General features: G+C 37.3%; 1 protein-coding gene and 1 pseudogene across 13 annotated transcripts in view; both read left to right on the top strand.

Annotated features, from left to right (window-relative positions):
• Veph1 (ventricular zone expressed PH domain containing 1) overlaps window positions 1-19244 on the top strand; it is a 297176-nt gene that overhangs the window by 255116 nt on the left and 22816 nt on the right. The gene's annotated exons all lie outside the window — the stretch shown is intronic.
• Window positions 1-19244, top strand: part of LOC147825301 (ubiquitin carboxyl-terminal hydrolase 16 pseudogene) — a 29220-nt pseudogene extending 9976 nt beyond the window's left edge.

Below are 19244 nucleotides of genomic sequence, written 5' to 3'. Positions count from 1 at the left end.
AGTCCCCTGAGCATGTTTAAAGGCCAATGGAAGCATTCAGTTGAGTGGGAGAAGTTAAATACATAACAGAAAAAGAATAATCTATACTGTAAGTTTCTGAGACAGTGGGAAGGGTGAGCTCCTAGGCAAAACAGGACCACCCTATTGAGAAATTTAATGATTTCTTTCTCTGAGGCTGTTATAAAGCCCAAAAATGTCTTTTCAATAGGTGAGTTTATAGCTGAAAATCAAATTTCTCTCCTCATGTATTTACATAGGTAAATTTAAAAAAAGATTATTCTGAAAGGTGATAACCAAAGTTCTCTTTAAATATACGAAATGGTTTTTCCAGGGAAGACTTCTGTAACCTCCTTGACTAACACTTTCCACAACACTGGTTATGACTGCCATCTTTCTTACTTAAGTGTGTTTATTTGATTAATATCTATGTCTTGCAGTCAATACTAAGTTCTATGAAGTGCCCTCTTCTCACACATTCATTCTCAGCCATCTAGCATACACTAGATGCTCAATGAATATTTAGCAAATAAATGGATACATAAATTTGTATGTTCAAAAATTTTAAGCAGTAAAATTTTTCCTCTGTCAAGTAGTGACAAAAAACCTAAATTAATGAATTTATAGTAGATTCACTTTAGGAGAAAAGGGACAGATGTTCATATGATGACATTTACAGTTAACTTTTGTGCCAAATATATTCTTTGTATAAGGAATCTCTTCTTAAATACATTTTTTTCAAAAGTACTATGATAAACAGATTATTTTACTTAACTGAATATTGGAGGTATTTATATACATGTGTATTAGAGGCATATGTATGTATACTTACACACATATATTTATATATATACATGTCTCTCTCTCTCTCTCTCTCTATATATATATATATATATAAATAAACAAAAGGCACATGATGGTGTATAAGTGGTAGTTAAAGCTGCCAATGCAGGCACTGTAAACCTCTCATTGCCAAAAGTTTGAGGCCAAGTGCTGATACCTAACAGATGGAACTTTGTTTAAAAAAACATTCCTGAAAGCCTTCCTTGTAGGGAAACCTCAAACAGAAGAGTTTAATTCTAACAATGAACAATTATTTCCATTCATTTCCACCCTCTTGGGCCGGGAATTTAGCTCAGTGGTTCTGGTGCCTGCCTTGCAAGCACAAGGTTCCGAGTTCGATCCCCAGTACCAAAAAAAGAAAAAAAAGAATAGACATTTCCACCCTCTTGATCTTTTTATTTTTTTTCAATTTTAAGCAATACTTTACATACAATGGAGAAAAAAAAACACATGCATAGTCCAAGTACAATGTTGAAAACAGCATTTTCATTATAAAAAAAAAACCCGAACACTAAGTGTTAAAACCATGTACATGAATTCAAGAAGGACCACCCTTTTGTCTGTTGCACACAGTTTATTTAACAATATGATATAAGAAATGAGTTGGTTCCTTGCCATTCTATACAGTGATTGAATCTTCTTAAATTCCGCCCTCTTGATCTTTTCCTGGTGGTCTCTCTCAGTCATTACTCAGCAAAGTCTGGGTCAATCTACTTTGATGAGCTTCTCATAAGAGTACAAAGGTGATCATGTGTACCACTCAGAACAGCTAACCAGGTTATCTTCTTGGAAAGTTCCTTTTTGTTTCACGGACAAATCAGTAAGTAAGTCAAATTCCACAGGCACTGATTCTGAGCATTTTCTTTGTAACCTTATTGATTGAATTCAAGGATATGAATATGATTTTATATTGTCATCCTATTCTTTTATTTCATAGAAAGGTCACAACAATCTTCTTCCTATCAGTGGCTTTTGGTTTTACTCTTTTGTATATTATGTGACTTCTGACTGTCATCTGCTGTGAGACTACTAATTCTCTAGAAGTTCTTGAGGTACACAGAATCACCTAGGATCATTTTTTTTCTTTCAAATCATTTTTATTTTCTTTTCTGGATGAGAATCATCTACATATGATTCTCTAGAAATGACATGCTTGACTGACAACCATGTTTTGTTGGTTTATTACTCAGTCCTATGCCTCAAAATACAAAAAGGAGTCAAAACAGAGGAGGGCAGGGGAGAAGACATCTGTATCCCTTCACAGTGCAGTACTTCCTGTAAATTACACTAAATCAAAATCACAAAGTATAATCCTTTTATTTTATTTTATTTTTATTTTCCAAAATTTTTTAATATTCTCATTTCTTTGCATTTCCATCTAAATTTTGATGTCAGATTCCCTGTGCCCATATACTGCTAGAGTTTTTATTGGAACTGTATTAAATCTATAAATCAAATTGGGAAGGATTGGCAGTTTTTATATGAACATAGTATATACTCTTACATTTAGGTCTGTTTTGATTTCCTTCAGTACTATTTAGATTTCAGCATACAGATCAAGTGTGCATGTATGTTTTATTTATACCTAAGTGTATGCTCCTTTGGAACTACTTTAACTAGTACTTATTATTTCATGTTCCTATTATACCTTGCTAGACAGTGATTTTTCAGTATCCACAAGAGAGTGGTTCCAGGAAACTGCACAAATACCAAAATCCACAGATACTCAAGTTCCTTTAAAAATGGCATAGTATTTGTATACAACATATATATATCCTCTTATATATTTTAAATCATCTCCATATTAGTTATAATACCTAAGACAATGTAAATGATATATGAATAATTGTTATAGTATATTCCTTAGGGAATATGACAACGAAAGTCTTAGTTCTGACACATGCTTAGTTCAGCCACAATTTTTTTCTCATATTTTTACTCCATGGTTGGTTGAATCTGCAGACAATGAACCTGAAGAAAGGAGGGCCAAATGTATAGAGAATTAAGACTGGGATGGGGATGTGTGTGTGTGTGTGTGTGTATCTCATATCCTGTGACCTTGCTAAATTCTAGGTTTTTGAAGATTCTTTGGGACAGTCACGTTGTCTGTCAATGGAAACAGTTTTATTTCTTCTTTCCCAATCTCCTCCTCTTTCATTTCCTTTTGTTGCCATATTAATGCTGACCAGGATTTTCCAGTAAAATACTGAACTGGGACAGAGGTTAAGAGTAGACATTCTTAGGGCCGGGGATTTAGCTCAGTGGTTTCACCACCTGCTGCGCAGATGCAAGGACCCAAGTTCGATCCCCGGTACCAAAAACAAAAAAACAAAACAAAGAGTAGACATTCTTGCTTTGTTCTTGTTCATGGAAGAAAGCTTTCATTCTTTCACCATTAAGTATGATGTTGGCTGTAGTTTGTTTTGATTATGATTTTTCCTTTTATGAATAGTGGAATTTAATTTGCTATTTTTTTTTTAGGATTTCTGCAATATGTTCATGAGGTAAATTGGTCCATAGTTTTCTTTTCCTTTGTCCTTCCTTTATTGTTTACTGTTTGTCTGCTTTACATAATCAGGTTAATTCTGGCTTCATAAAGAAAGGTGGAAAGTGTTTCATCATCTTCTGAGTTCTGATCCACTGAACTGACTGCTTCCAGTGTCATTGGTCTGGTTTTCCCACTATTAACTGGTGGGGAAAACTTCGCACTGAACTCCAGCAGGTCACTCAGCTCCTTGTCGGTCCCTGTCATGACCATGGGCTGTTGCTGGGGGTTCACCTTCAGCCACTTCTCACAGGTCCAGCCTCCGGCAAAAGTTCCCAAGGGCCGCCTTCCTCCGGGAGGGCTGTGGTCCCCCCACAGAACTTGTGGGTCTCCTCAGGTGGACCTAGGGATCATTTTTTTAAATACAAGATCCTTTACCCCACCCCAAAACAGACGCAATAGTTTTGAAGTGGTGCTTTGGAAAGTACAGTTTAACAAGCCAGCAGAAAACTGGGACAGAAGTGGCCTTCAGAACATAGTTTGGGAAATGTAGGTCTAAAGGCTTATAAAATAGTAGTTCTGAGTCTTTTTTAGATCAGAACTCAGCAGTTGATCAGAGAATTCTAGAAAGCATACTACATTTTGATAAGTATGAAACTATTGAGCAAAGAAGCCATTCAGTCAGTGCCCTTATAGGGTTGCTGTCATGCTTAGTTTGTCCTATTTTGGTCCCCATAGCATCTTTGTAGGATGTTACAAAATTGATCCTGATTATGTCTCTGTTTATTCACTACCAGTAAAGGAACAAAGACTCTAAAACATTGCCTGGATAGTCATAAGAAACATGCCATTTGTTATGATCTTTAGTGATTTCAAAAACCACAGACATTCATTCTACTAAATGTGACTCCTATGACATCCCCCCCATTTATGCCTCTATCCCTCTGTAAACACATCCTCTGTAATTATGTTTGGTGTCTTAGTTACATTTCTCATTGCTGAGACAAAATACCCAACACCCAAACCCCCAATACCCAAAGTTAAGAGGGGAGGTTTACTTGGCTTAAAGTTTGCAGAGGTTTCAGTCAATAATTGGCTGGCTCCAAGGCAGGGTGGCATGTCAGACAGGCATCGCAGAGGAGAAACAGTTCATGGAGAACAGAAGGTAGCAAAGCAAGCAAGCAAAGGGCAAGACCAGCCTCTTTCTGTCCCTTATATTGTATCCAGGCTACCTGGATTAGGGCAGGGCCAGTGGACTGATTTAGTAATCACACACCCTTAATCTAGTATCACACACTTTAAATTCACGCACCTCTGAAAGAGCCCCACCTATTCTCAAATGAGGCTTTGGGGGGAACATTTACAACCAAATCATAACAGTTGACTTTATTGGAACTGGCACATGCACCCAAAAAAGTCAGTGAAACCATGGAAGGGGATTGAAGTAAATTTGAGACTTAATATAAACAAAGAAATTCCCTATAGATTCTATAGGAGCCATTATTCCCAGAAGCAGTGACTTGTTTTGTTTTGGGTTTGGGTTTTTTTTGGAGTAGTGGGGATTGAAACCAGGACCTTAACACCAAGCTACATCCTGAGCCTCATTTTTTATTTTTATTTTAAGACAGGATTTCATGAAGTAACTAAATTGCCCAGGCTATGTTTGAATTTGTGATCCTCCTGCCTCGGTCTCCCAGAGTTCAATGCCTAGCTAGCAATGATTTTAAGAAAAAAATTATGTACTTTTTCTCAGCTCTTACTTAACTGGAAGAATATGAATATATATATATCATAAACTCATGGCAGTCTCAAATATGGGTTATTCTTACGAATGCAGTATGTTTAAGACAAAAGATGCATGAACTACGAAGCATACAGTAGAAGGAATTTTTGAGCCTGGATGGAAGTCAGTTTGTGACATGAGTAGTAGTTATACCTACTGCAATAGAAGTTACGGTCTACTGTCATCCCTCCCAGTCTATCACAAGGGAAAGGTAGAAGGCTGAAGAGGACAGGGAGCAATGAACATGGCTCAATCCATTACAGAGTTGACTTGACAATAGCAGTCTTGGTAAATAAAAGAATCAGCTACCTGGTTCCACCACTCCCAGCACAGAGGAAGGGGCATCCAGGCTGTCATTCCACTGCTCCCAGCATAGAAGAAGGGGCTTCACGGCTGCCTTTCCACCGCTCCCAGCCCAGAGGAAGGGGCCTCCGGGCCACCATTCCACCACTCCTAGAACAAAGGAAAGGCCTTCTGGGCCAATGTACCACTGCTCCCAGCACAGAGGAGGTGAGCCTCAGGCGCCAACAGCACCCTCCCCCCACCTCCATCAAAATGAGAAGACACGTGGAGTGGGGCCGGGCGGTTGCAGGCTGACCGAGACCTGCTTGCTCCTGCTTGCTCTACCAGCTTTCCACCAGCCACCAGGACAGGGTGAGGAGGACCGCCCCCCGGGCAGGCCCACCAGCTGACTGCTGGGCCACACGGGCGCCTCCAACCATACTCCCCCCCCACCCCGGGTTCTGGCATTTTGGCTGTGCTACTTGATTACACACTGCAGAGGCACAGGGGGACAAAAGCCATTGTCCTGAGTTCCAGGAGTGAACAACAGAGAGTGTGCCTGTCTCAGGCTCCCTGATGAAAACAAGCCCACTGGAAAAGTGAAGGGAATCTCTGCAATAAAGGCACACCAGACCACCGTGATTGGTAAATTGGAGGCATTATCAGCTCCCATCAGAACTGGATTTTCTTCAGGGGAAAAGCAGCTGAAACCTGCAGTAGAAACTTGCAGAGTGCAACCCTGCAGGAGGACAGGGAGCTCAATTTGGGACTTGCAACCAGAAATCTGCCTGAATCTCACAGGTCTGGGACTAGCTTACTGAGACTCATTGACTTATAACTGCACACTGCTGCCCACGTTGTCTATTGTGACAGCAGAGACACACCTTGAAGGAGGCCCTTTATTTTGTAAAGGTGATAGCTTAATAACTACCACAAATTGTCATTCTTTAAGAGGTGTTTGATGCTATGGTGTTGCTGATTGTATGACTTGGGCTAAGATGTCGTGATTGATCTAAACCGTTTTCCTTTCTGGTATAATGAAAATGAGATAGCCTCAGAGTCATTAGAGACTCAAAACCTAAAGACCAGCTATATCTGGTAGAGACCTCTGAAAAGCAATCATTCCATAAGGGTTTTAAATAGATCAACAAAGATACTTACAATAAACAACTTCATAATATCAACCCAGGAACTAAACCAGGGACAGTACCAAAAACAAAAATGAGAAGGCATTTTAGCAAGTCACAGATCTAGACTTCCACCCCACAAAAGGCAATTTCTGGGGGAAATGAGGTGCAAAAGTCTGATAATCAACCACCTGGACACACTGAACTGATAGCACAGGAAGTAACAAAACAGATGAATGAGGCTCTAGAAAAATTCAAAGCAGAAATAATCTCCCAGATAACTACAGAGATGGTGAGCAGAGTGAAAGACATGATTGGAGGCTCTAGAACAGAAACTGAAAAAAAAAATAGATGAGCTCAGAAACATGCTGGAAGCCAGGAATGCCCAGCATAAGAAAGAAATGGAAACCATGAAACAGATTCAAACAGATATTCAGGAGATTAAAAACTCCATTGAAAGCAAGCAGAGCAGATTAAGAGAATCTGAAGATAGAATATCAGATATAGAAGACAGGATTGCAGTGAAAGACCATGAAAACAGAGATTTCTTAAAAATAGAAAGGGACCATGAGAAATCAATTTAACAGCTGCTAGATGATGCAAAGAAGAATAACATAAGACTGATAGGATTCCATGAAAAACAGGAGAAAGTACAATTTTTTAAAAAGTGCATTAAGAAAAAAGTACATAAAAAAACTGTTCACAGAAGTAATAGTAGAAAACTTCCCAGACAGAGAAGGAGAATTGGACATACAGATAAGTGAGGCATACAGAACTCCACCCAGCCATGATAAAAAAAAAAATCTACACCTAGATATATAATAGTCAAGATGCCAGAAACCCAACAGAAGAACAAAATCCTCCAGGCAGTTAGAGAAAAGAAACAAATCACCTATAAAGGAAAGCCCATCAGAATCATGGCAGATTTCTCAGCACAAACCCTCAAATCAAGGAGAGCCTGGAGTGAAGTATTTCAAGCCCTAAAAGAAAATAACTTCCAACCCAGACTGTTGTATCCGGCAAAATTATCTTTCAAAATTGATGGGAAATTAGATACTTCCATGACAAAGAACACTTGAGAAATTTCATGAACACCAAACCAGCACTCCAAACAATTCTAAGCAATATCCTAGAAAAAGGCAACAAAGGTCACAACTCCATGGGGCTCAACAGAGGGAAGCCACAAGACAAGGTAACAAACTAAAGGGAAAGGGGGAAAAAGAAATAGAGCCAACAACAGTAAAACACCATGACAAGGATGAGTCAATATCTCTCAATTATAACTATCAATGTTAATGGCCTCAATTCACCAATCAAAAGATGTAGACTGACAGAATGGATTAAGAAGCAAAATACAACAATATGCTGTAGACAAGAAACACACTTAACTCAAAAAGAAATTCATAGACTGAAAGTAAAAGGATGGAAAACAGCTCTCCATGAGACAGGAACCCAGAAAAAAAGCAGGGGTAGCAATCTTATTTGCAGACAAAGTAGATTTCAAACCAAAACTAATTAAGAGAGACAAAGATTGTCATTACATCCTTGTGAAGGGAACAATCCAAGAGGAACACATGACAATCATAAATATATATGCACCAAATATGAATGCCCCCAACTATACAAAACAAATATTAATGGACATGAAAAACCAAATAAGCACTAATACAGTTGTAATGGGGGACCTCAATACACCGCTGTCACAAATAGACAGATCATCTATACAAAAAAATAACAAAGAAATTCTAGAACTGAACCAAGCTATTGAACAAATAGACTTAATAGATATTTACAGAGTGTTGCACCCACAAAATCAGAATACACAATCTTTTCAGCTGCACACAGGTCATTCTCCAAAATAAACCACATGCTAGCTCACAGGACATGTCTAAGTCAATGCAGGAGAACTGAAATTACCCCCTGTATATTATCAGACCACAGTGCAATAAAATTGGAGATCAATAACATGAGAAACTGAAAAAATTCCAATAAACACCTGGAAATTGAATAACACCCTCCTGAACAACCAATGGGTCACAGACAAAATTAAAGAAAAAATTAGACAGTTTCTACAAGTAAATGATGATGCCAGTACAACATTTAGGAATCTACGGGACACAATGAAAGCAGTTCTATGAGGGAAATTCATAGCAGTGAATGCCCATATTAGGACAGCAGACATAACTCAGGTAAATAATCTAATGCAGAACCTCAAACTCCTAGAAAAAGAAGAGAATGACAAACCCAAAGCCCGCACAAGAGAGGAAATTATAAAGATCAGAGCAGAAATCAATGCAATGGAGACTAAGAGAATGATACAAAAAAGTAATAAATGAAAGAGTTGGTTTTTTGAAAGAATTAATAAAATCGAAAAACTTTTGGCCAACTTTATCAAAAAAAGGAAAGAAAAGACTCAAATCCATGCAATTAAGAATGAAAAAGGGGAAGTCACAAAAGAACCAGTAGAAATCCAGAGGATCATCAATACCTACTTTGAGAACCTGTACTCTAATACAATAGAAAACACAGAAGAAATAGACAGATTCCTAGATACGTATGAATTGCCAAAGTTAAATGAAGACGATATAGAACTTCTAAACACTCCAATTACAATGAGTGAAATTGAAAATGTAATAAAAAATTTACCAACAAAGAAAGGCCCAGGTCTTGATGGCTTCACTGCTGAATTCTACAAGACATTTAAAGAAGAACTAATGCCATTACTCTTTAAACTCATCAAGGAAGTTGAAACGGAAGCAAGGCTTCCAAATTCATTCCTGGAAGCAAGTGTTACTTTGATTCCAAAACCAGGGAAAGACCCAACCCAAAAAGAGAACTAAGGGCCAATCTCCCTAATGAACATAGATGCAAAAATCCTCAACAAGATACTGGCAAACTGAATACAGAGTGTCATCAAGAAGATCATACACCCTGACCAAGTCGGATTTATCCCAAGGATGCAAGGATGGTTCAACATATGTAAATCAATAAATGTAACACACTATATTAACAGAGCCAAGGACAAAAACCATATGATCATCTCAATAGATGCAGAAAAGGCATTTGACAAAATCCAACACCCATTCATGATAAAAACCCTACAGAAAATTGGAATAGAAGGTCTTTATCTCAAACTGATTAAGGCTATCTATGAAAAACCAACAGACAACATCATACTAAATGGTCAAAAACTGTAAACTTACAAGCTAAAATCAGGACCAAGACAAGGATGCCCACTATCACCACTCCTGTTCAATGTAGTTCTGGAAACATTAGCCACAGCAATTAGAAAAGAGAAAGAAATAAAAGGAATAAAGATAGGAAAGGAAGAAGTTAAACTGTCATTATTTGATGACTATATGGTACTTTACATAGAAGACCCAAAAAACTCTACCAACAGACTTCTGGACTTAATTGACAGATTCAGTAGAGTAGCTGGATATAAAGTCAACATTCAAAAATCAATAGCCTTCTTATACACAAATAGCAGACTCATTGAGAGAGAAATTAGGGAAATAATTTCTTTTACAATAGCATCCAAAAAAATGAAATATCTAGGAATCACTCTAACAAAGGAAGCAAAAGACCTCTATGTTGAAAACTACAGCACCCTGAAAAAGGAGATCAAGGAGGATATAAGAAAATGGAAAGACATACCTTGTTCCTGGGTGGGAAGAAACAATATAGTGAAAATGGCCATACTTCCAAAACTGCTATATAGATTTAATGCAATGCCGATTGAAATTCCAACAATATACTTCACAGAACTAGAGAAAACAATCCAAAAATTCATTTGGAACCAGAAGAGACCTAGAATAGCAAAAGCAATTCTGGGCAACAGAGACATGGCTGGGGGTATCACAATACCCAATCTGAAGTTATACTACAAAGCTACTGTGATAAAATCAGCATGGTACTGACAAAGAAACAGACCCGAGGATCAGTGGAATAGATTAGAACATGCAAAAAACAACTTCAGACATACTCATCCACCTCATCTTTGACAAAGGAGCCAACCACCCTCATTGGAGGAAGGATAACCTATTTAATAAATGGTGTTGGAAAAACTGGATTTCAACCTGTCAGAGATTAAAACTAGACCCATATCTATCACCATGCACTAAACTGAGATCTAAGTGTATTAAAGATCTAAATATTAAGACAGAAACATTAAACTTGCTGGAAGATAAGTTACATAGAACTCCTGAAGATATTGGCATAGGAAAAGACTTTATGAACAAAACCTCAGTAGCACGGGAACTAGCAGAAAGAATCAACAACTGGGATTTCATCTTATAGAAAAGCTTTTGCACTGCAAGAGAAACCACCAACAGAGGTAAGAGACAATCTACAATGTGGGAAAAAAATTTTAGTCACTGTACCTTAGACAAAAGGACTACTATCAAGAATATATAAAGAACTGAAAAAAATCGGACCCCCCCAAATTCAAAAACCCAATTCAAAAATGGGCATCTGAAATGCATGGACATTTCTCAGACAAAGAAGTAAAAGCAACAAATAAACATGAAAAAATGTTCAACATCACTGGTCATTCAAGAGATGCAGATGAAAACAACACTGAGATTCCACCTCTCCCCAGAAAGAATGGCTGCTATCAAGGAATCAACCAATAACAAATGCTGGTGGGGGTGTGGAGAGAAAGGAACCCTTCTCCATTGTTGGTGGGCGTGTAGACTGGTGCAACCACTGTGGAAATCAGTGTGGAAACACCTTAAAGAACTAGGGCTGGAGATCCCATTTGACCCAGCTATTTCCCTGCTGGGTATTTTCCCAAAAGAATTAAAAGAATCATACCACAGAGATATATGTGTACCCATGGTTATTGCAGCACAATTTGTAATAGCTAAAGCTTGGAAACAGCCCAAGTGCCCATCAACTGGAAACTGGATAAAGAAGATGTGGGTTTTTTATAAAATGGAGCACTACTCAGCCATAAAGAACGAGAAACTAGAGTCATTTATATCTAAATGGATGCGTATTGAGGCCATACTCTTAAGTGAAATAAATAAGACACACATGTGTAAATACCAAATAGTTTCTCTAGTGTAAGAAACTGAGAGTGTAAATAAGGACTAAAAGGATTAATAACTAATAATTCATACTTTGAAATAGGAAAAGGTCCAAAGGGGTAGGGGTGGTGGGAGGGGAAGGGGAGAGGAAAGAATGGAAAGGAAAAATTATGAGAAAAGAAAAAAAACTGGAAATGAAGTATGTAAATAGGGAAGGCTTTAGGGGGTGAAGGGCTCACAGGTAATGGGGAAAAAATGAGAACCAAGACACATCATGTACAGGTACAAGCACCCAAAGAGAAATGTAAATGTACTGTATACCTAAAATGTACCAGTAAAAGAATTTAAGAAAAAAAAAATGAAAAGACATGTAAATAAGTCTCAAAACCCGACTTCCAGATAACCTACAGCAACCCCAAAGGGAAACGAGATGGAATACTCTGATACTCAACCACCTGGACTCACTGAGCTGGCAACAAAAGAGGATCTGGAAAAAATAAAATCAGAAATAATTTCTCAGATAACAGCAGAGATTGTGCTCATAGTGTAAGACATGATTAATAAATCTAGAGTGGAGCTCAGAACCATGATGGAAACCCAACATAGGAAAAAAATGGAATCCATAAAACAGATGCAAACACATATCCAGGAGATAAAAAACTCCACTGAAAGTCTACACAGAAGAATGAGCCAATGTGAGGACAGAATTTCAGATATAGAACATAAGATTGCAATTAATGACCAGGAAAATAAAAACTGCTTCAAAATTATAAGGGAACATGAGAAATCAATCCAGCAGCTGCTAGATGATGCAAAGAAGAATAACAAGAAGATAAGATTGCAATTAGTGAACAGGAAAATAAAAACTGCTTCAGAATTCTAAGGGACCATGACAGATCAATCCAGCAGTTGCTAGACGATGCAAAGGAGAATAACATATGACTGATAGGGGTCAATGAAAAAACAGGAGAGAGTACAGATGAAATTTCAAAAACTGTTCACAGAAGGGATGGCAGAAAACTTCCCAGGTAGGGAAAAAGAACTTGACATAAAGGTAAGTGAGGCATGTGGGATCCCAACTAGCCTTGATCAAAAAAAAAAAAAATCTACACATAGGCATATAATTTTTAAGATTCCAGAACCCAATAGAAGAACAAAGTTCTATAAGCAGTTAGAGAAAAGAAACAAAGCACATACAAAGGAAAGCCCATCAGAATCACAGCAGACTTCTCAATGCAAACCCTCAAGGCAAGAAAAGCTTGGACTGATATATTTCAAGCCCTAAAGGAAAACAACCTCCAACCCAGATTGATGTACCCTGCAAAACTATCTTTCAAAATGGATGGAGAAATAAGATACTTTCATCACAAACAGCACCTTAGGAATTTCATGAATACCAAACCAGCACTCCAAAACATTTTAGATAACATCCTAGGAAAAGACAATGAGGAACACAACCCCAGGAATCCAAGCAGAATGTCTCCATCTACCATGAAAAGAAATTAAATATAAAGGGAGAGAATCCAACAAAAAGAAAAAGTCATGACAATGATAAGTCAATATGTTTCAGGTATAACCATCACTGTTAATGGTCTCAACTCACTAATCAAAAGAAATAGACCGGCAGAATGGGTCAAGAAGCAAAATTCAACAATATGCTGCATACAAAAAACACACTTAATTCAAAAAGAAACTCAGACTGAAAAAGGGTGGAAAACAATACTCCATGCAACAGGAACCAAAAAAAAAGCAGCAGTAGCTATCCTCTTTGCAGATCAAGTGGAATTCAAACCAACACTGATTAAGAAAGACAAAGGACACTACATCCTTGTAAAGGGAACAATCCAAGAAGAGATGACAATCATACACATATTTGCAGCAAACACTAGTGCACCCAACTATATAAAACAAATATGAACAGACATGAAAAATCAAATAAGCATTAATACAATAATAGTGGGGGACCGCAATACCAGACTGTCACAAATAGATCAACTAGACAAAAAATAAACAACGAAATACCAGAACTCAATCAAACTCCTGAACAAATGAACTTAACAAATGTTTACAGAGTGATCCACCCCACAAAATCAGAATACACATTCTTTTCATTCTCCAAAATAGACCTCATACTCACTCATAGAACATGTTTTAGTAAGTGCAAAGGAATTGAAGTTATCCCCTGTATATTATCAGACCATAGTGTGATGACATTGGAGATCCATAGCAAAAGAAACCACAAAAATTTCATAAACATATGGAAATTAAACAACACATTTCTAAATAACCAAAGGGTCACAGAGGAAATTAAAAAAGAAATCTGACAGTTCCTTCAATTAAATGACAATGACAACACAACATATAGGAACCTATGGGACACAATAAAAGCAATCTTACAAAAAATTCTTACCAATGAATAGTTATATTAGGAAAACAGAACAAGCCCAAATAAAAACCTGATGCTCAACCTCAAGCTTCTAGAAAAAGAAGAACAAGACAAACTCAAAGCTCATGCAAGGGAGGAAATTATAAAGATCAGAGCAGAAATCAATGAAATGGAGACTAAGAGAATGATACAAAAAAATCAATAAAGCTGAGAGTTGGTTCCTTGAAAGAATAAATAAAATAGACAAACCCTTAGCGAACCTTATCAGAAAAAGGAAAGAAAAGGCCCAAATCCATGCAATTAGAATGAAAAAGGTGAAGGTACAATAGATACAGCAGAAATCCAGAGGATCATCAATACCTACTTCCAGAACCTATATGACAATCAGATGGAAAACACAGAAGAAATGGACAGATTCCTAGATACCTATGAATTACCAAAGTTGAATGAAGACTAAAAATTCTAAACAACCCAATGTCAATCAATGAAATTGAAAACATAATTAAAAACTTACCAACTAAGCAAAGCCCAGGCCCTGTTGGCTTCAGTGCTGAATTCTACAAGACATTTAGAGAGGAACTACTGCCACTACTGTTTAAACTCTTCAATGAAATTGAAAGGGAAGCAATACTCCTGAATTCATTTCTGGAAGCAAGCATCACCTTGATCCCCAAACCAGAGAAAGACCCAACTGAAAAAGAGAACTATAGGCCAATCTCACTAATGAACATAGATGCAAAAATCCTTAATAAGATCCTGACAAATAGAATGCAGAAGATCATCAAGAAGATCATCCACCCTGACCAAGTGGGATTCATCCCAGGGATGCAGGGATGGTTCAACATATGCAAATGAATCAATGTAATACACTATATCAATAGTGTCAAGGATAAAAACCATATGATCATCTCAATAGATCCAGAAAAAGCATACAAAAAAATCCAACATGCATTTACGATAAAAACCCTACAAAAACTTGGAGTAGACGGTCTCTACCTCAATCTGATAAAAGCCATCTATGAAAAACCAACAGCCAATATCATACTAAATGGTCAAAAACTGAAATCCTTCACACTAAAATCAGGAACAAGACAAGGATGTCCACTATCACCACTCTTGCTCAATCTAGTTTTGGAAACATTAGCAACAGCAATTAGACAAGAGGAAGAAATAAAATGAATAAAGAAAGGAAATGAAGTAGTCAAATTGTCATTATTTGCAGATGACATGATATTCTATATAGAAGACCCCAAGAACACCTCCAAAAGTCTTCTAGACTTAATGACCAAATTCAGTAGAGTAGCTGGATACAAGCTCAACACACAAAAATCAATAGCTTTCCTCTACCCGAACAACAGACTCACTGAGACAGAAATAGGGCAAACAATTCCTTTCATAATAGTATGCAAGAAACTCAAATACCTAGGAATCAATCTAACAAAAGAAATCAAGGACCTCTTCTCTGAAAACTATAGCACTCTGAAAAGAGAGATTGAAAATGATATCAAAAAATGGAAAGGCATGCCCTGCTCCTGGGTGGGAAGGATCAACATAGTAAAAATGGCCATACTTCCAAAACTGCTATATAGATTCAATCCAATCCTGATTGAAATCCCAGCACCATACTTCACAGACCTTGACAAAACAATCCAAAAATTCATTTGGACCAAGAAGAGACCCAGAATAGCAACAGCAATTCTAGGTAACAGAACCATGGCAGGGGGAATCACAATCCCCAACTTGAAACTATACTACAAAGCTACTGTGATAAAAACAGCATGGTACTGTTGTCCAATGGAACAGATTAGAAGATGCAGAAACAACTCTAGACACACTCAGCCATCTTATCTTCAATAAAGGAGCCAAACACCCTCACTGGAGAAAAGATAGCCTCTTGAATAAATGATGCTGGAAAAATTGGGTTTCAACTTGCCAAAGATTAAAACAAGACCTATATCTCTCACCATGCACTAAACTAAAATCAAAATGGATTAAAGATCTAAATATTAAAATAGAAATGCTGAAGCAGCTGGAACAGAGGTTAGGTGGAACTCTTGAAGACACTGGTGTAGGAAAAGATTTTATGAACAAAACCTCAGTTGTCTGTGAACTAGCACAAACAATCAACAAGTGGGATCTCTTCTTATTAAAAAGCTTCTGCACAGCAAGAGAAACCACCAGCAGTGTGAAAAGACAACCCACAATGTGGGGAAAAATCTTCACCTGCTCTTTCTCAGACAAAGGTCTACTATCAGAATTTATAAAGAACTTAAAAAAATGAGACCTCCCAAATTTAAAGACCCAATCCAAAAATGGGCATCTGAAATGAACAGGCACTTCTCAGACAAAGAAGTAGAAATAGTAAATAAACATATATAAAATGTTCACCATCACTGGTCATTTGAGAGATGCAAATGAAAACAATGCTGAGATTCCATCTCACTCCAGAACAAGTGGCTACTGTCATGAAATCAACCAAAAACAAATGCTGGTGGGGCTGTGGGGAAAGAGGAACCCTGTTCCACTGCTGGTGGGAGTGTATACTGATGCAACCACTGTGGAAATCAGTATGGAGATACCTCAAAGAACAAGGACTGGAAGTCCCACTTGACCCAGCTATTTCCCTGATGGGTATCTTCCCCAAAGAATGAAAGAATGATACCACAGTGATATATGTGCACCTATGTTCATAGCAGCACAATATGTAATAGCTAAAACGTGGAAGCAGCCCAAATGCCCATCAACTGGAGACTGGATAAATAAAATGTGGTTTTTTAATAAAATGGTTTACTACTCAGCCATAAAAAATGAGAAATTAGAGACATTTATAGCTAAATGGATCCACATTGAAATGATACTCTCAAGTGAAATAAATAGGACACACATGTGTAAATACCAAATTGTTTCTCTAGTGTGAGAAACTGAAAGTGTAAGTAAAGACTAAAAGGTATAATAGATAATGTGAAATAGGAAGAAAAGGTGCAAAGGGGAAGGGGAAGTGTGGGAGGTAGGGAAAAGGAAAGAAGGGAATGGAATTAACATGAGAAAATGAAAAAAATTGAAACAAAGTCTTTGTAAATAAGGAGGGATGTAGGGGTTCAAGGGAAGGCAGAGGAAGGAGGAAAAATAAGAACCAAGATGGATTATATAAAGGTGCAAATTTCCAATGATGAATGTAATTATATTGTATACCTAAATTGTACCAATAAAATAAAAATTAAAAATAAAAGAATCAGCTACTCAAACACAAAAGAATTCACCTTGACCTCTGCCTGCACACAGGAGGTCAGCTGCTCCCATCGCACAATAGGAGGATTCCCGACCACTGTAACAACCCCCCAGCACACAGGAGGTGAGCTGCATGAGTGCCAGTGGCACCCCTTCCCCTGTGGAAATAAGAAGACACGTAACAAGTCTCAAACCAGACTTCCAGATCACCTACAGTAACCCCAAAGGGAAACGAGATGGAACACTCTGATACTCAACCACCTGGACTCCTTGAACTGGCAACAAAAGAAGATCTAGAAAAAATGAAATCAGAAATAATTTCTCAGATAACAGCAGAGATTGTGCTCATAGTGCAAGGCATGATTAACAAATCTAGAGAGCGGCTCAGGAACACAATGGAACCCCAACATAGGAAACAAATGGAATCCATAAAACAGATGCAAACAGATTTCCAGGAGATAAAAAACTCCACTGAAAGTCTACACACCAGAATGAGCCAATGTGAGGACAGAATTTCAGATATAGAAGATAAGATTGCACTTAGTTATCAGGAAAAGAAAAATTTCTTTAAAATTGTAAGGGACCACAAGAAATCAATCGAGCAGCTGCTAGATGATGCAAAGAAGAATAACATAAGACTGATTGGAGTCAACAAGGAAACAGGACAGAGTGCAGACAACATGAAAAAACTTCACAGAAGTGATAGCAGAAAACTTCTCAAGCAGGGAAATACAACTTGACATACAGATAAGTGAGCCATATAGGACTCCAAGTAGCCTTGATCAAAAAAAAAAAAAAATCTACACATAGGCATATAATAGTTAAGATTCCAGAAACCCAACAGAACAAAGTTCTACAAGCAGTTAGAGAAAAAAACCAAATCACATACAAAGGAAAGCCCATCAGAATCATAGCAGACTTTTCAATGCAAACCCTCTAGGCAAGAAGAGCTTGGAGTGATGTATTTCAAGCCCTAAAAGAAAACAGCCTCCAACCCGGATTGACGTACCCTGCAAAACTATCTTTCAAAATGGATGTAGAAATAAGATACTTTCATCACAAACAGCACCTTAGGAACTTCATGAATACCAAACTACCACTATAAAAAATTTTTAGACAATATTCTAGGAAAAGACAATGAGGATCAGAAGCCCAGGAAGTCCATCAGAATGAATCCATTGGGCATGACAAGAAATTAAACACAAAGGGGGAGAATCCAACAAACAGAAAAAGTCATGACAATGATAAGTCAATATGTATCAATTATAACCATCAATGTTAATGGTCTCAATTCACTAGTCAAAAGAAATAGACTGACAGAATGGGTCAAGAGGCAAGATCCAACAATATGCTGCATACAAGAAACACATTTAATTCAAAAGGAAACTCATAGTCTGAAAGTTAAAGGGTGGAAAACATTACTCCATGTGACAGGACCGCCCCCTTAAAAAAAGCAGGAGTAGCTATCCTCTTTGCAGATCAAGTGGATTTCAAATGAAAATCTGAAACACTCTGGTCCCAAGAATTTCAGATAAGGGACAGTCTACTTGTATGTACAAATCTATTGTGAACATGTGTTTTCATTCTTCTCAAGTAAAAACTTAAGAAGAGGATTGTTGGTTCTTAACAGTAATACAAGAAATTTCTATATTGTTTTCCAAAATGTTTTTGTCATTTTACATTCACATTAGCAGTATTAGAAAGTACTAACTGGTTCACACCTAAGCTGACATTTGTTCTTTTAAAACTTTCAACTTCATCTCCCTAATGAGTGTATAATTCAATCTTGTTATTGTACTGATTACTATTTTTCTGATTCTAGTATTGCACACCTCTCCTTGTGCTGTACTGGCTATTTATCATCTTTTTGTGTCTGCTTTTTAATTGGGTTGTCTATTAATGAGCTGTAAGAGTTCTTTATATATTCTGGTCATAGGTTATATGAATTATAAATATGGTCTGTTTAAGGACTACTTTTCATTTTCTTAATGATGTCATTTAAAGTTCTAAATTTTGATGGAATCTCATTTATCAATTTTTTCTTTTATATATCATGTTTTTTATATCCTAGGAAATTTTTGCC

The sequence above is a fragment of the Heterocephalus glaber genome, unplaced genomic scaffold (assembly GCF_053883595.1).
Source record: "Heterocephalus glaber isolate CG9 unplaced genomic scaffold, H.glaber_assembly_v1.0 deba00001504, whole genome shotgun sequence".
Taxonomy (NCBI): Eukaryota; Metazoa; Chordata; class Mammalia; order Rodentia; family Bathyergidae; genus Heterocephalus; species Heterocephalus glaber.
This window is presented reverse-complemented; position numbering and strand designations above follow the sequence as displayed.